Source organism: Lissotriton vulgaris, chromosome 3_1 (genome assembly GCF_964263255.1).
Source record: "Lissotriton vulgaris chromosome 3_1, aLisVul1.2, whole genome shotgun sequence".
NCBI classification, from domain to species: domain Eukaryota; kingdom Metazoa; phylum Chordata; class Amphibia; order Caudata; family Salamandridae; genus Lissotriton; species Lissotriton vulgaris.
In genome coordinates this window covers 1,903,150,511-1,903,165,880 of record NC_141689.1, presented here as the reverse complement: position 1 = coordinate 1,903,165,880, position 15,370 = coordinate 1,903,150,511, and the positions used below count along the sequence as shown (strand labels likewise).

At 39.5% G+C, this 15,370-nt stretch overlaps 1 protein-coding gene across 2 annotated transcripts in view; it reads left to right on the top strand.

Annotated features, from left to right (window-relative positions):
- FSTL5 (follistatin like 5) overlaps positions 1-15,370 on the top strand; it is a 2,973,258-nt gene that overhangs the window by 379,030 nt on the left and 2,578,858 nt on the right. The gene's annotated exons all lie outside the window — the stretch shown is intronic.

Genomic DNA, 15,370 nt, shown 5'->3' with positions numbered 1-15,370 from the left:
TTTTTTTCTGAGCATTATGTGAATGTACAACAGGACAATGTGGGCATTTTAACTTAACTCTAGTTATACTGAGGCATATAAGCATTTGAGCATTTTAATAATTTGTGATTATTCCTGTGCGTAACAACAACGTTACATCGGGGGTAAACAGTGCGAGTTTGATACATTGTGCGCAATAAGAAAAAAATGTTTTTCATTTATTCGCTTGTTTTATGCACTATACAGACTTACAGAGTTTTTAAGTCCGATTTGATGTTTTGCAAAAATTTAAACCTGACCTGTATTAGTAGTCTGTCGTTCATAGTATGTCCTCTATGTCCATGACCACAATGGGCGTAGTTTGTTTGGCGCCAAATTGGATGTTTAAATTTGTGAGTTCATGAATCCTCATTTGTCAAGTGAGCAAGGACACAGCCTCGTGTCCGAAACGCGTCTTGAGACATGCACTGTTCCAGCACTTTGTAACTAATATATGGATTCTGGCATCAGCATATTCCGAGTCTGTGATCCTGTTTGTGCATGGAGGCACTAGGGAGAATACGGAGTGGATATATATATATATATATATATATATATATATATATATATATATATATATATATATATATATATATATATATATATATATATATATATAATGTGTGTGTGTGTGTTTACATTTTAACAGGAAGTTTATTTGTTGATATTTAATACAACTATATTATTGCAAAAGAATGTTTTTGCAATATTTTTGTACTTCCCTTTTTAAGTATAGGGAGTCAATAGTTTTGTATTCTATATTTTTCCCTCAATATTGTTTACTTCTATATTTTTGTGGTCAATATTCTGTCAGTGAACCCATACAATAACCACCAATGATCTATATAATCAACATTGCAAAACTGACTTTTGTCAAATTATCATGTTTCTGCTTAACACTTAAACCAGTCAGAACTGGTATTTAATGATGTGAGCCTCCTGGGGCTCAGAACAAATTGCTGTCTTTCACACCCCACAATCTGTGAAGTAGAATGGCCAACTGACAATGTTAAATGCTCTCACACATAAAGGTATCTCTGTCACACCACCTAAAATCCCAAGCTGTATATGCATGTCAATGTGTTCAACGAGGCTTTTTTTCCTTTAGAGGAAGTGCCCATGCAGAAATAGGGGAGCACTTCTCTGAATGCAGTGAGATCAGATGCGCAGTAAGGATTGAAAATTTGTCTGATCCCCTGAAAGAGGCTAGTTTTGGACACAGTTTGAGGAAAGAGAGTATAACATTTAAGAAAAGTTGATCGGCAAAATTGTGTTGAACAATAGTACAAACTGTTGTTGTTTTTAAAGTAAGGAACCTTTGTGAGACACAAAGTGGTTCTCATTCCAAATAAAATTCAGGCAGGGAAAGTGTGGATCCAATTATATGATTTGTTCAGGGACTGTCATCAAATTCAGATGAGTTCATCTTTTTTATGTTTACAAACTTTATTTAAATACCAAAATAAACAAAAAGGATTGAACAATATACATAAACCATTCATCTATCACATTGCAGGAGAGAATTCAAAAAAGAAAGAAAGCCTTTATGATTTTAAAAGAAAGAAGGAGAGGGAGAACAGAAGAAAAGAATATAAGGAAAACATCACTTTTACGATAGAAGAAAAAATATACTCATAACTGTAAGCTTATACAAGGAATTGAAGAAAGACTTTAATAATTAGGCAAAAATATTAATAGACATTTACAACCTGTAAAAATAAGAAACAACAGAGAGATAAAACATTCATGGTGGTTGGAAATGTATAGAAAAAGTACAACTGGTAGATGACATACAATTTGCAGTGTTGTTGAGCAAAGATGTCAATGGTAAACGTTACAATTAAACATTATGAGAATTTGAGCATTGAGAGAGATACATTCTACCATTAGAACAGACACAATCCCACCAAGACTCAGATGATAATTTAAGTATACTCTTCCAACTATAAGCATTTTGTTGAAAAACAATTGCCATGAAAATATCAAAACAATTACAGTCAGGGAAGGAAGGGGAAAACTCACTAGTTAAAGTTAATAAAAAGAGATGGAGAATGTTAAAGGAATGTTGTATTTCAAATACTTGTCTGATTTGTGACCAAACGTTGTGTTAAAAAGAAAGTGTATTAGAACATGTAAACAGCATATGCATAATATCACTTTTAGGAAACTCACAAGCCCAGCATTTTATTTTAGACGAGGTATCCATTTAAAATTGTGAAAATTGTGAGGGGGTAAAATAAAGTGTATAGTAAAGAAAAAACATGGACTGAATAATTAAAGCTGTTCTAGAAATGTTAAAGATATGCGACCAAACCCTATTCCAAATGGATACCAGTTCACAACAAGGTATTTTTCCCAAAGAAGTTCAACTTTGGACTTGGTTTTGTGGAGTATTTGAGGATGAAACAAACTCTATAAATAATAGATGCTTTAGGAGAAGCAGTGAGAAACTTGGTTAGGTCAGAAGTGTGTGATATAGAAAGAGGGTATCTTGTAAGGAGGAAAGAGCATTCTAGGACAGAATTGATAAGCAATGAAAAACAAGTGTGGATAGATTAAAAGCATTGAAATGCATGTCTAAAGTGTGTAAAGGAGATAGGAGCATTGTTGTAAAATAGTTGTGCTATCCACATCATACCTTTATTAGTCCAAGAATGCCAAAAAACTGGGTTGTTATTAGTTTTAACAAGTTTAATATACCATATAGACATAGTAAAGAATATAGAATGTATCAACGGAATAGAAGCAAACATAGATCTTATCATGGAAATAGTATGTTTAAAAAGAGGGGATGTAAGAATAGGGGTTTTAGAAGAAAAGATAGAAACTATTTTATAGAAAAGGGAGGAAGGAGAACTGTCTCTACATCAAATCATGAAGGAGAGATGGCTGAGGTCGAATTAGAAATCCAAATAAAAGCTTGACGTAAGCCAAATGCTTTAAGACATCGACTAAAATCTTGGAAAACCACAGCTCCTTCAAGTATTGATTTTTGTAGAAGAGATAGAGAAATTCTTGCTTTCTTATTGTTTCACAAACATTTAGTTAGCATAGAGTTTATTTTCTTAAAGGTAGATTTGTGAATATGGACAAGCATCATAGAAATGAGATAGAGCAAATGATTTTGTAAACTAAATACGGATGTATTTAATCTTGGAGAATGATGCCCACTGAAAACCAGCCTCTATAAAGCAATATTTGAAGGTGGATTTATTTAGGGGAAGAATTTCAGTTTTATCTTTGCTGATTTCATAACCTGAGGATTCAAAGAAGCTGGCTTTTTCAATAAGTACTGCCAGTAAGGATGTTTCTGGGGACAAACGGAAGAAGAGAGCATCATCAGCATAAGCTGCTAGTTTTAGATGAAGATGTCCATATCGAAAATTATATATGGATGAATGAAGATGGATAAAGGAAAAGAAAGGTTCAAGAGCAAGGACAAATAATAATGGGGAAAGAGGACAACCCTGTGAACACATCCCTGGAGAGGAAAATATGGAGATACTGCACTGTTAACAAGGATAGATGTGCATGGGGATTGGTACAGAAGGGAAATTAGAGCAATGATTTTAGGGCCAAAACTGTTTCATGGTAAAGATTTCAACATGCAATCCCAATTGATCCTATCAAATGATTTCATTCTATCTATTCTTTTTGCTGCAAGTGGAGTTTTGTGGAGGGGAGATTTACTACGTATGTTAAGAAATAATCTAGTGTTATCTCACATCAGTCATCCCTTTATGGATCCTCACTGCTTCTTTCCAATAAGACATGGAAGAAAAGATTCTACGTGGACTGTTGAGAGTGTTGCGAAAACCTTGTAGTCTACATTTACTAATGAGATTGCCTATCATTTTTAACATAGAGCAGAATCTTTGCAATCTTTATGTATAAGACATATTGTGGCTTTTTGAGAAGTACCAGAATCAGAACGAGTATCAATGAAGTGATTGAACAAGTGTGACAGATGAGAAAGGATAATATTTGAGAAATGTAGAAAAATATCTACAGTAAAGCCATCTACAGTTTCCCCTTATTTTATTGAGTTTAATGCTTAGGAAATCCATTGAGGGTAAGGCTTGTCTCCCAAGATATACGCCTAAATGAGAAGGAATAATGTCAAGGGTTTGATGTAAATAGTTTTCAATGTAACAATGTTGTACTGGAGGTTCTGGAGTATATACAGTATTATAGAAGTTACCAAATTCATTTAGGATATCTTTGTGTTTAGTCAAGGAGACTGCCTGTAAGTTAAATGATGAATACATTGGAAGTGACTTTTTTTTAAACTTTCAAATACTTAACCAGCAATTTACTAATTTTATTTCTCCAACCATATTAACAAGCATTATTTCTTAACAAGATGGATGGGGCATCATAGGTGGACAGAGTATTAAAGTGTAAATTAGTGTTTTGCTAATTTTGAAGATCAGGGTTTAATTTAGTGGAGAAATATTTTTTTCTAGAGTCTTAATGGAGGAGAGTAACAGCATTTATTCTTTGCTCCTAATTTTTCTTTCCTTGAATACTTAGGGGATTGATTATGTTGTGGATCCGAATGCTTTCAGACCGATTCTGAATCATTTCTGACTCAATCAGATTCAGGGAGTCCGACTGACTGATTACAATGTTTCCAAACAATGTTCGGTTGAACTCCTATGGACTTGAATTCAATGGGAGCCTGTGTTCCGACCGACAACATAGGCTCCCATTGAAGAAAGGGGTGGTAGCGGAAAAGCTTGCACCTGTCTCAGGCACCCCTTCGTGCCGGCCACACTGTGATGGGTTGGGAAGAGAGGACCCATAGGTTCCCCCATGGGCCCCAACCAGAGGTCTCCTGGGTGAAGGGCGGCCTGCTACAGGGGGGTTCCAAATCAAATTTGGAGAAACAGAAAATTGTAATCAGTTGGTCGGATGTGTTTTCGAGTCCAGTGGAAACGCTGGTCCCGAATCGGATTTGGACAAACCTGAATGCCGTTCAGATCCTTTCCGAACAACATCGCAATCGGCCCCATTGTATATGGAAAACAAACTGCAGCTGCCTTAAATGTGTCCCACAATGAAGGAGGAGGGGTGGTGGGAGAGTCGGTAATCAATAAAAATCCAGAAGCGATCGAGTAGTTATGAAAATTTCAGAAGTAAAATGATGCATTCTTTAGCAATTATTTGTTAAATCGCCATCTATGATAATCAGGTCTGGGGGAACCAAGTCCAAAATCTGTAATAACCATGGATTGATTTGAAAGTACTATGTGACTGATGAAGAACTGCACTATATGTTGTGACAATGGTTTAGAAACAAAGATGTGGTCTAATCTTGTAAGGCTACCCTGTGTAGCAGAATAAAAAATGTAGCCTCTTGAAGTGGGATTAGATAGTCTCCAAGAATCAACCAAAGCATCATGGGAGACAGTGGAATGAAATTGCTTATGCATTTTATGAGGGAAAAAACTTCACCGAGGATTGTCTATCCAAAAATGGATCCATAAGATGGTTTCAATCACCCTCTAGAGTAAAGTATGTGACATTATATTGCATACATTTGCCCTGTTTAGGTCTCTTACTAGCAAAAGAGGGTGACTGAGCCTTCACTGAAGAGACAGGTGCAGATGCAGAGCGTAGAGTAACTGAATGCGCCATGTTGATGGAAGAAACTAAATTATCCATCAAGGAGTCCCTAGAGGAGGATTGTGTGGGTGTTTTGGGACTAGACTGAGCTTTGGATCTGATATTAAAGAGAGGTTATTTTATTCTAACCACCCAGCAGCTGTTTAGAGAATACTTAGATATTATTGCACATTAATATTATATAGTCCACAATTGTATTGAGAGAGTGCTAAAATAGTTGTATACAATGTTTAAGTAGCACCATAAACATTATGCTTATTTGGGGAGCAGCATGTTTGACAGAGCTTTATAATACCTGGTGGTACCTGAATGGGGTATCATTCAAAAGCTGTATAAAGATTATTTAGACATTGCTGTATATTAGTAATATATAATGAACACATTAATTGAGAAAATGCCCTAACTGTTATGCACAGGTTGTATAACGCTCCATCAACAGTATTCTAATGTAGTGAGCATTACTTTGGTAAGAGCTCTAAATACCTGGTATTCCTTTGGATAAGGTATTACTCATAAGTGAGTCTGTGAGGGAAAATGCAGGCTGAGTTCAAAATGCAGCAAAAGCATGATAGAGAAACATAAGTAAATAGCTCTAGTGAAGTGTGCCCCAAGGAAAGGTGAGTGTATAACTCAAATGTCAAAAAAGAAATGACTAAATGAAAGGTGAAAGGGCTTCACTCGGCCTTTTGAAGAGGAGATGACATTCTACTGGTGATCCACTGTTAGGGGAATCCAGTTTGCCTTTTCAAATCATGTTGAGAGTCGCTAAACTTTGATGAATGTTCTGGCGTGCTGCGGTGCACCCGACTGCCGTCTTAGATGGCATCCAAGCCACTCCCTCCTGAGTTCATCTTTTAAAACTGCTTCAAGCTAAATTTTTATTGAAAGCGAATAAAAGCAAAGAGAAAGCGAAAATGGCATGTGTGCTGAAACAACCATTGTCTGTTGAGAAAGTGTCTCCAGCTTTTCCATGAATCTCTGCATGGGAAGGCACCTGCAACTATTAAGGGAGACTATTGCTGATCCACCACTGACAAATATTTCCTAGAAGCCTGCCTGCTTTAGTGGAGAACCTCTCAAGTGGGAGAATGTGAAAGGTCTTGGATACAAAGGCAGCTACACCCACCTGGAAGTACACCTGTAGATTTGTGTCAATGAGACATTTCTTCAGCCATCTCATGTGAAACCGCTTCCGCTTACTAAGAAGTGAAGAAGACCCAGTGGATCTAAGGTGTGCCACAGCTCCAGACTAAACTTATGGACAAGCAGTAATAGAACAATTGATTGTGGTTCTCAAGAGAAAATGAAGGGCCTGATTTAGATCTTTCATTACTATTGTCATCCCGCCCCGGCGGTGGTTCCAAGTACTCTGTTGAGATGACAGCAGTCTGCCTGTCATATTTAGATGTTACAGCAAGAGACAGGTCCCTGCCATGGCTGCAGTTTGTTCAGCTGGCTAGCAGTACTCTGTCACCGTCAGGACAGCAATTTGAGCTGAGCCAATTCAGATGTTCTGGTTGTGCTGGTGGTGTCCTGGTGATACAAAACGGGGAAGATGGACGGAGCGTTTGAGAAAATCAAACACTCACCCCCAGTAAACTGATCTGGGTTTAATCCATCACCATTCTTCAGCTCACTCCGCCACCCAAGTTTCGGGCTCGTAACCCTCATCAGCCAGGCTATCTTGATTACAGTGACAAAGTGAGCAAGGGACTCACGTCTGAGCATACCCTGCCAACTTAGGGCGAACAAAGCGATATATAAGGGATAATGGACAGAGCTTTTGAGCAAATCAAACACTCACCCCCAGTCAACTGATCTGGGTTTAATCCATCACCATTCTTTAGCTCACTCCGCCACCCCAGTTCAGACATGGCCATATGCAAATCAGTCTGACCCTGTGCCTCATGGGAACAGTCCAGCCCGAACTGCCAAGCAATATCTTCCCTGGACCGGAAACAAGCATCCTGGGACAGGTTTTGGGTTCATAACCCTCATCAGCCAGGCTATCTTGATTCCAGTGACAATGTGAGCAAGGGACGCACGTCTGAGCATTCCCTGCCAATTTAGGGCGAACAAAGCGATACAAAAGGGGATGATGGACGGAGCGTTTGAGCAAATCAAACACTCACCCCCAGTCAACTGATCTGGGTTTAATCCATCACCATTCTTTAGCTCACTCTGCCACCCCAGTTCAGACATGTCATATGCAAATCAGTCTGACCCTGTGCCTCATGGAAACAGTCCAGCCCGAACTGCCAAGCCATGTCTTCCCTGGACCGGAAAAAAGCATCCTGGGACCGGTTTCGGGTTCATAACCCTCATCAGCCAGGCTTTCTTGATTCCAGTGGCAAAGTGAGCAAGGGACTCACGTCTGAGCATACTCTGCCAACTTAGGGCAAACAAAGCGATACAAAAGGGGATGATGGACGAAGCCTTTGAGCAAATCAAACACTCACCCGCAGTGAACTGATCTGGGTTTAATCCATTACCATTCTTTAGCTCACTCCGCCACCCCAGTTCAGACATGGCCATATGCAAATCAGTCTAACCCTGTGCCTCCTGGGAACAGTCCAGCCCGAACTGCCAAGCCATGTCTTCCCTGGACCGGAAACAAGCATCCTGGGACCGGTTTCGGGTTCATAACCCTCATAAGCCAAGCTATCTTGATTCTAGTGGCAAAGTAGGAAAGTTACTCACGTCTGAGCATACCCTGCCAACTTAGGGCGAACAAAGCGATACAAAAGGGGATGATGGACGGAGCGTTTGAGCAAATCAAACACTCACCCCCAGTCAACTGATCTGAGTCCATCATCCCCTTTTGTATCGTTTTGTTCGCCCTAAGTTGGCAGGGTATGATGGGGTGAGTGTTTGATTTGCTCAAACGCTCCGTCCATCATTCCCTTTTGTGTGGTGGTGTCCTGGTGGCAGAGTCTTGAAGGAGTGATACCATGGTGGTGTGGGGACAGGTAAGTACTACTCATTATTATCTTACTAATCATATGATTATGTCAATATGTATATATAGGTAATGTGTAATGCCATTTATGTTACATACAGCACTTCACACCAACAACATACACATACTACTATATGTACACACACAGTCACCACAAGCACAACACCCACAACCCCTACCACTAAATAAATATTTTTGTATATGTCAATACAGGTGTGTTAATGTTACCACAATAAGTTGTAAGTTGAACACTAATGCACGGCACATAAATAAATTGCATCTGGGGGTAAAGAAAAAATACATGCAGTGATAACAAATGTTAACACATGATTGATAAGTAGATAAGTGACACAGAAGCTTAGCTTACATTCCAGCAACAACTGGGGTTGCTTTGCATCATGCTGAGGTAGCAGCAGAACATTAAGGACCTGGGCAATGGGGTTCAAAATAGAGTCAAAAGTTGGAACCTGAATAAAGATATGTTTACCTCTTTTTCTTTATTTCCGCCATCTCAATTTTGGAGGTTTTCCTGGCACAGTTGCCTCGACCAAAGAGCACATCGTAATCGGCTCAGCAATGTTCTTGCTGGAACTCCCTCCAACAGCCACTTATACCTCTGATGTACTTGTACCTGAGGAGTATTTGTACCTGAGGAGTGAACATTACAGATCTGTACATTGTTTCATCAGTTATGTTTGAACTTATGCTGGTATAAATGAATATTAGGATCCTCTAAAAACTATTATCTTTAAAACAAACGCCCATATTATAAAATTGTTGAACTGAGATTTTGCCGTTTTGATGTGAGCCATTGTGGAACTTCATAAAACTATTGTTAAAATTAAGGAAACATGTTTCTGTGAGGAATCCAGCGCTTACCAATGGTAGCTTGTCACAAGGGTCCATGATTTCTTCAGGGAAATGTACATGTGACACATAAATAGAATCAGCAAAAACAACACTACAATTAAGAAATAAACACAATACATTCACAAACCAGTTTAAGTGAGGCAGAGCAAGTTCTTGTTTACATTAATATAAAAATTATGCAATTGGAAACAGGTATTCGAAAACATTGAAAAATAAACGTAGGTGTTCCAGCATTTAAAGAACTCTATTGAGGTGGAAAGAATCCTGGATATGCATCTCAATCAGGGAGCAAATCAATTATGTACAGAAAATGCCCATGGTAACGAAAACAATTGTCAACATGTTTGAACTTGTAGAAACACATATAGAATTTCTATTTTGGTCTTCCACATATTCTTACTCCAGAAACTTTTCTTTGTAATCCAGGCCAATGACTTAAATGGGGAAACTGGTTTCCATACTTCCAGTCTGGAACACAGCTAAAAAGTCCACTTACCACTAATCTCAATTGTTGTCATCCAGGAAGATGATGTTGATTCTGTTAATTGAATCTTTTGCCATTCCTTGAAGAAAAGAATTTCCACTTCTGCTTGATGGCTGTTCATGAGATACTGGAAATTCTTGATTTGATTTGAATTAAACATTTAAATAGCGTACAAATGCTAGGTGCTTGAACAAGGTGGAATGAAAAGGTTACCCTGCAATCTAGAACTGAAAATAAATTTACAAAATGCCAGGGGGCATATTATCAAGAACAGCCTTAAAAATTATTGCCGGTTTAGCGGCAGAAAACTGCTGCTAAAACAGGGATAATGGGCTTGATAATATGCCCTTGTGAATTCCCAGAGAAGCCCAGGTTCTGGTGTCAACCTGGGCTTCTATTGGAATTCTCTAGGGCTTTTTAACAAGCCCATTATCGGTGTTTTAACAGCAGTTTTCTGCCGCTAAACCGACGATAATTGTAACGCCGTTCTTGCCCCCAGGTTTTGAAAGCTTATCTGAAGGTTCCCAAAGAAAATCTTCTTATGCCCCAACAAACTCTTTGATTCTGGGCGTTTGAAGGCGTTTGCAGTGAGCCGATCTCAAATTTCTGGTTGATATATACCATTTCAAATGCTTTTTCAAGAAGTCACGGTCCACCCCATAGAGTACCTTGAAAGCTAGACATCGGGATTTGAATATAAATCTCTTCTCTACAAGGAGAAAATGTAGGATCTTCAACTTCTGCGAGACCGGCTGGAATTTTGGAATATCCAGCAGTAATCTGGCTGATGCATGTTGAAGCAGTTGTAGCTTTTGAAGATGCTTCTTTTGGATCCCTACATGAAGCGCGTTTCCCTAGTCCAATATGGACAAAGCCAGTGCTGTCACCAGAACTTTTACTGACTCCGTTGGAATGAAGGGGTGGATTTTTCTAATCTTCAGGATGAAAAGATAGAGGAAGAAAGAGAAGTGATCTGATGTTTGAAGTTCAATTTGTCATCAAATATGATGCTTACATTTTTTGCCTTTTGATATGCGTTGGAGTGTATCCTAGGCACGTTGGCCACCAACTGGGTATCCAGAAAGAGGTTTCAGAGCCCAATAGAAGGACCACATTCTTTCCACCATTAAGTTTCAGGCAGTTCAGGCTCATCCATTGATGTACCTGAGACATACAGAGATTGAAACGATCTGCTGTCTCTTCCATATTGCTGGAAACTGACACCACCGATTGGTTATCATCAGCGTACGAGACCACTGAGAACACACATTGCATGATGATTTTGGCCAGGGGGAGACATACAGATTGAACAACATTAGGCCAAGGGCCGAGCCCTGAGGCACCCCACACAGGAGCGAGAATTGTTATGAGGCAAAGGCACCTGCTACAACTGATTGGACTCTATCAGAGAGGAAGGATGTCACCAGTTTAAGGGCCCGTTCTTTAATACCTAATTCTGAGAGTCTATTTATTAAAATAGTGTGGTTCACCATCTCAAACGCCGCCAATAGAGCTAATAATATCATTGTGGCCCTCTCCCCATCATCTAACATGGATCTCAGTTCCTCAGTGGCCATAATCCAGGCCGTTTCTGTACCATGCCCTTACCGAAACTCTATTGCGATGGATCCAAAAGGTTCTCCGAGGAGATTAAGGATGAGAGTTGCATATTAAGTATTTTCTCCGATATTTTTGTGGGGAAGGGTAGTTTTGAGATGGATCTATAGTTGCTCGGCTCAGCTGGGTCCAGCTCAGAGTTCTTCAGTAGCGGTAAGATTGATGCATTTTTCCATGCAGCAAGGAAAATAGCTGAGCCAATTATCCCTTTAAACAGGACCTAAAGCTGCTCACTAACCACTTCCGGCACCAAATGCAATATTTCCGGGGGACAGGGATCTTGCGGAGCCCCAGATTTAGAAGTCTTAACACTTGGATGATCTGCTCTATGAGAGGTAGAGAAAAACAGGTCAGTAGGTGGGCAGGGGAGAATGGCAAGCCAGCTAAGGGCATGTCAATGCATGTCCGCTAAGATCTTTATACACTGCCTCCACTTTAAAATATTCTGCCAATATATTGCAGATGTCTTTGCTGCCAACCATCTCCGTAGACTCTGGAAGTTTAGCTAGGCTATTCCCAGATGGAAACAATTCCTTGGTTGCGTACTTTGGCTCTTGTATTTTAGAAACAAAATATTTGCTTTTCTCATCCCATAATATTTTTTTATACTCCATCAATGATTGCCTATAATGTGTTCTGTCATCTGTGTCATACTTCAGTCCCCACCTCCTTTCCTTCCTTCTACAAATCTGTTTTTGATTTCTTAATTTCTCCGACAACCAAGGTTCAGAAGGCTTATTTCACCTGTTAGAGAAGATCTTGAAGGGTGCCAAAGGATTCCCTGCGTTTTTAATCCAGGTGGAAAATCTGTGGGCTGCCGTATTAGCGTCTGTGGCCAGGTCTGGCTGGGTTGTAACTAGGGAATTTTGTAGATAGAAGGTGTCAATACTACTCCAGTCACGCCCTTTGGCAATAGCCCCTGGACTGCATGGTATTGAGGCGTGTTGATTAATATCTCATATCAAACATTATGGCCTTATGATCAGACCATGGTACAGGTAATATTTCTGACACCTTTAAGTTGTGGTTAGAAGTAAATATACTGTCTAATGTGTGTCCTGCCTTATAAGTGGCTTGTTCAACAATCTGTCTAAGGGACAAAATGCGATGCAGTGCGAGAAACGAAATTTGTTTTATTTATTTTTATGTTAATTTACCTGTAATCGGCCATAATCCACCCTGCCCCCCCCTATCAACATCACCGCACAGCAGCACACACACGACCAACCACTACTGACTTATTATAGGAACCTTAGAGTTTTCCACCAGTTGGCAGTAAGGATACTGCTTAAATTTGGTACTACCTGTGATTATTTGTGGGTGGGGGTGGTCTCTTGATATCTAGTGGCCAAAACAGAATGTAGGATCTTGCTTTGTGGGAGCAGTTCTTTTATCACTAAAAAAACATCCTTAAAAGGAGCTTGCTATTACAGAAAACACTGACAAGCTGCTGGGTATTTGAGAGTTGCTCTCATCACTGGCTGCCTGTGAAATGGCTGTCAAAGAGGAAAAGGCTGGACCAATGCAAGTCTTTGTTCCCAGGAAGAATATTTCAGTGCCATATTTACACCTTTCGCCGTCTTCTAGAATGTGTGATAGGGATTGGTGTCTTATGTCCTATAGAAAGCTCAGCCAGCTCAAGACTTGTAGTCACCAGACTTAAACAGTTTTTCTAAATTCAAGGTAAGGAGAAAGCTTTTAAATACTAATGCTTATTTTTTTAAGCAGTATTATCAATCTTCAACTTGACCTAAAAGTATTGGAGTGCATTACATGAGCACCAATTAGATTAAACAAGGTCATTTTTAGAAATGGGGAGATTAAATGATGTGGCCAGAATCACAGCATGTGGATTCAACAACAAGACTTGAACTTGGTTCCCTAGTTTCAAAGTCAGCAATTCTGTCCTGAATACAAATAAAAATTCATGTTGACTTAAGATTTTTATTTTCATTTGTTAGCTTCAATTTGTGAGGTTGGGTTAATTTAGGTCTGGGCTACACTTTCACTCTGCTGTATTCTGTAGCGTTACAAAAAAACTCAGTGAGATTCTTCAAAATTCCGTGAATGGGCAGAAATAATCACATTGCGCTGCTGGCAATAGAATTAAGCACTAGGAGTTTGTTCCGCACTGAAAAATCTGCACAAACCACACAGCACATCAGAGGGCGCAGCCCCTAGAGTTGATTTTACTGCTGCTCGAGTTGATCTTTTACTCGAACTGCAGCTTTTTAACCACAAATATCAGCATTTGCCCACGTTGGAGAAATGTTACCCTGTGCTGACCTAATGTTTGAAATCGGGCTAGGGAACGTCAAATGTCACTCTCACTCTCCAGCTTACCATTAGCGAGCCGCATGTAAGAAAAACTCCACCACACGGCGGGTGGCAGAATTTGGCCAGACCTCTGCGTTACAATCGAGCACGCCGTGCAAAAATGTCCCATACCACCAGCAGAGATGAATATATCACCCACCCCTCATCCCATCATCCTTTTCAATGGCAAACTTAAAATTAGTGCTGCAGCCTCAATGATAACATCAGATCCCGGCCAGACAAGGCGCACTAGTAAAGTATTACTGGAGGATGAGGAAAGCAGGAGACAACACCTTAGCCCACCACTGTTGGGTAGAGATTGAAACTCACACAAGGATAGTCATTTCAACCATGACAGTTTTGAAGGAGTCCTTGTCTGCATTACAGTTAGAGGAGGCATGGTTTATCCGTGCAACGTACTCCAGATTTGAATCCGCTGTGAATAATGCCATCAAGAGGATTTCTCTATTAATGGACGAAACTACCTTTGCAAAAAAAATTACGCTTGGGCTGTGATGCATGACTACCAGAGCTGAAGCCGCAACCGTACCTGATTGAACACTTCTCCCACCAGAAAAAGCACTACCTGACATTGCTATGTATGGTGTAATTTCATTCCAAGGAACTGGCCCCGAAATCGAAACACACATGGCCTTCCAATGAATGCCGCCTTTGTGGACAAGGGGACGAGTCATTATTACATCTATTATGCACTTGCCCTTTTTTATTAGAAACTCAAAAAACTGTCCTTCGGGGGGCTCTAAGGAAGCAACAAATAATAACATGCAGAGCAGCAGTCATCAGGTGCCTTGGAGGGTTCTCGATTCCCCTGTGTTTTAGAGCCATTTTTTTTTTTAAATTTGCTGCAAAATAACTGGAAAAAGGTGACTCAATTCGAGTAGCCTAAAAAAAACTTGTACTTACACATTCTTTAATTGCACTGATACACCTGTCAATACTTTTATTTAACTAGTTGTCAACTGTTCGTGGGTATGACCTTATGGTCTTTTTACTAGTATGTTTTTAAAATGTACACTTAAAGAATCGTGTTCCATGATGGTTCCCCATCCTTTTATGATTTTTAACGAATCATATAAAAGTATATTTGACTTGACATGACTTGATAATACAGCGATTTAGCTCATTTTACCCCTTCCAATATGTAAGTGGGTATAAGTTACATGGTTTAAGTTTGAGCATTAAGCAGCTACTCATTACTTTCGCCCTATGTGAGTTATACAGTGTAAATTTTGGACTTTAGGATCGCATGCAATTCACATGTGCATGCCAAGCCTGCAATGTTACATGGTTTTCTTTTAAGCAAGATGCAGTGCTCTCCACAGAGTGGAGAAAGACAGTACTACAACTAACATTCTATTTTAATTTTGTGCAGCACCTTTTGCCATGTGTGCACTGATGACTGAGTTTCAAAAAATTTAAATATGCCAACTAATTAGTGAAAATGAGTACCGATTTAT